Source organism: Tupaia chinensis, unplaced genomic scaffold (assembly GCF_000334495.1).
Source record: "Tupaia chinensis unplaced genomic scaffold, TupChi_1.0 Scaffold143886_1, whole genome shotgun sequence".
NCBI lineage: Eukaryota > Metazoa > Chordata > Mammalia > Scandentia > Tupaiidae > Tupaia > Tupaia belangeri.
This window is the reverse complement of record NW_006203737.1, coordinates 2,403,495-2,406,428: the sequence shown is the minus strand read 5'-3', so window position 1 is coordinate 2,406,428 and position 2,934 is coordinate 2,403,495. Positions and strand designations below refer to the sequence as shown.

Below are 2,934 nucleotides of genomic sequence, written 5' to 3'. Positions count from 1 at the left end.
CTCAGAAGGATTTGCCCCATATTCTCCAGCTACTGGGGATCTATTTTCCTACTCTTCTTGCCATAAAGATAGAAAGTTTTAGCTTCCCACAATGGTGAGCAGGTCCTTTTCACTGGATAAAGTGAAAGTGAAAAGAGAGATGTACAAAACATGAAATTCTCCCCACACAGCATCTTTGCATAATATAGATCCCTTTTCCTGGTTCTCCTATTCACAAAGAGAGATTTTCTCCCTGGCCTTAGATGATTATGCCTAGCTTCAGTATCTAAGATAGGGCTGGTTGGTCTTGAGGCAAAGCTGAGAGGAAAAAAAGTAAAAGAATATTTCTCTTATACAGAAAGATGGGCTTTTTATGGAGAACCTGCTGATCTGCCTGATACACAGTTACTCCTTTGTCCTTTCCTGAAGTAAAGGCTTAGAAGATAAGGGAAGGGAAAAAAACTTCACTTCCTCAATATTGGCCTTTTTTTTTTTCTTCTTTAATTTTTATGTTTTACAGGTAATCTTTACAAAGTGGTGCTTAAAAATAAATCATTTCACAACACTAACATTTCTGACTGTGCTGCCCTCCCACCGGCCTGCCAGGTTATAGAGTGTCTGCCCCACACCAGGTGCCTATCTCCAGCCCTTCCCCGTTTTCCTGTGAAATAACCCTTAGTGTTTCTTCCAGGTAAATTTCCTGCGGGCTCCATCTTGGCTTGGCTTCTTCCGTTATCTGACACATGGGTCGGTGGTGAGCAGTCCAGCTTGTTTCATCCACTCGACCTCATCCTAGGTGACAAAGCTACACAATGCTTTTGACATCGCCAAGCCTATGGCTCCAGCCTGTGCTGACCTCCTGCCCCCGGAGATTGTGCAGCTTATGTCCTCCTGCTTTCCAAGTAAGTTGAGGAAGTGCAAAAGGAGCATCAGCTGCTCTCTGTCCCATGACTGGGAAGTAAAGCAGATAATTGGTCCCATTTACCTTGATTCTTCCACTTCCATGTTCGTAAATAATTGCCTCTGCTGTTGCACTCTTTTTTTAACACTCGCTGCTACTGAAGGCCATCCCTTGCCTGTCATACTGCACAGATTCAATCAGCTGCTTCTTTGATTGAATAGTCACACTTCTGTGAAACCTCTGCACAAATTCCTCTTCGGCATTGCCACAATGCAACCTCAATAACCTTTCTAGCGGCCGAAGGACTACATATTATCTTGATCTGACAGTTTTTTCCACTAACATTTCTTCTAGTTCCTCCTTAATCAGCCATCTGCTGCCAATCAGGTGTCTGCCGGCTTCAGATTTTTCTAGAAGTAGACCACTGGCTTGCAACTGCTTTTTACATTCTTCTATGTGGAGTAGTTTTCCATATACTTCGTGCATTAATAAATAGTACGACAGCTTGCCAGTGTAGAAAAGAAAATGAAATGGATGGCTATCTTCTCCCCACTGGATTGCTCTTTGTTTTGGAAAAATCTGTTCAGGATATTTCATTATTGGCCTGGATCATTTCTCAAACAAACCACTTGGGAAAAGGTAAGTGATAGCCCTATCAATATCTTCTTGGGTGAAAGTTTCTGTATCTTCTCCCATCATATTGGTTAAATGTCTCTTTTTTATGTTGAACTCTTCAATCTGCTTTTTAATAAATTCCTCTGTGTAAGTTCCACATCTTGAGGCAGCAATCTTTTTCTTTGTCGTTACAGCTGTGATGTGTCTCAGCCTTAATATCTGGGACCCGGTACCTTTCTGCAACACAGCTGCACCAGGTTGTCCATAGGCCTTGCCTCTGGGTGAGGATAACCCTATCCCGGAGAAAGAGCTGGTAGGAAACTGCCCTGATGCAAGACACACAGGAAGCCTCCATTTCTGCTCTGGCCTTTCTTTAAGATTTCATTTCCTGCCTCTGTAAGCCTATTATTTTTTTTTAGTGGTTTTTGCCATAGGGCATGTGTTCACCAGAAAGACAGAGAGAGACAGAAAGCAAGAAATCACCCCCCAGGGGGGATGGCCACACCGCAATCCCTTCTCCTCCATTCTCCTCTTGGAATCTTGGGCACGTACGCACACTCGCCCGGCATGTTTAAGCCACCAGGTCCGGGACTCGAACGGTGGTCAACCACATGGGAGTCCAGCGACACAGCCATTATGCCAACTGCTGGTCCCAGCCTATTATTACTTTTAAGAAATCTCAAGTAGTTGGTTTTTCAGCCTTACTCATCTTAGCTGGAACCCTGTCTTATATGCTTATTTTTAAGTGGTAAAATTACTTTATAAATACAGTTTCCAAGTAACAATGAGGTAATGACAAATGCTAAAACCTGACTTTGTTTCTTAAGTTAACATTTTCTTCACAGTCAACAATTCATTACTAAAAATATCATCAGTACCTATAAAGAAGGGAAAAATTGCGTGGATTATACTTCTCTGTCTACTCATTGGTTTCCTTTTTGAATGGGAAGCCAGATCTCACTGTCTTTTAGCCTGAATACAAATCACAATGTGAACGTTTTACCTTAAAGTAAATCACAGTCAATAAACTAGACACAGGAATAAGAAAGTTCTTGTAATTTGCTTCCAAAGTCAGCAGTGACTATTCAGCTGTCATGTTATCTTCAATTTTACAAAACCGAACAAAGAAACAAAAAAACACCTTTCTGAGCATTTTTTTATACAGTGTATCTTCACTGATCTAAGGGGTCTGTGAGACAGGATGCAATTTCTTCTAGTCCAAAGATTTCATAATGAAAAAGACACACTTCGACAGTCATGGCGAAATTTCAGTCAATAAAATAACAGGTAATAGTTTACTAATTTTCACAATATAACTGCACATATTTTTCTTAGCAGATAATTTCTGCAAATGGCCACATCACCAAATCTCTGTGTTTACTATTTTTAACGATTTTCAGAGACTAATAAAACTTTTCTTTAGTAACCCTGAACATGAA

General features: G+C 40.9%; 1 pseudogene; it reads right to left on the bottom strand.

Annotated features, from left to right (window-relative positions):
- Window positions 1-654: 654 nt before the first annotated feature.
- On the bottom strand, window positions 655-1,850 carry LOC102486990 (28S ribosomal protein S9, mitochondrial pseudogene; annotated as a pseudogene).
- Window positions 1,851-2,934: the final 1,084 nt, after the last annotated feature.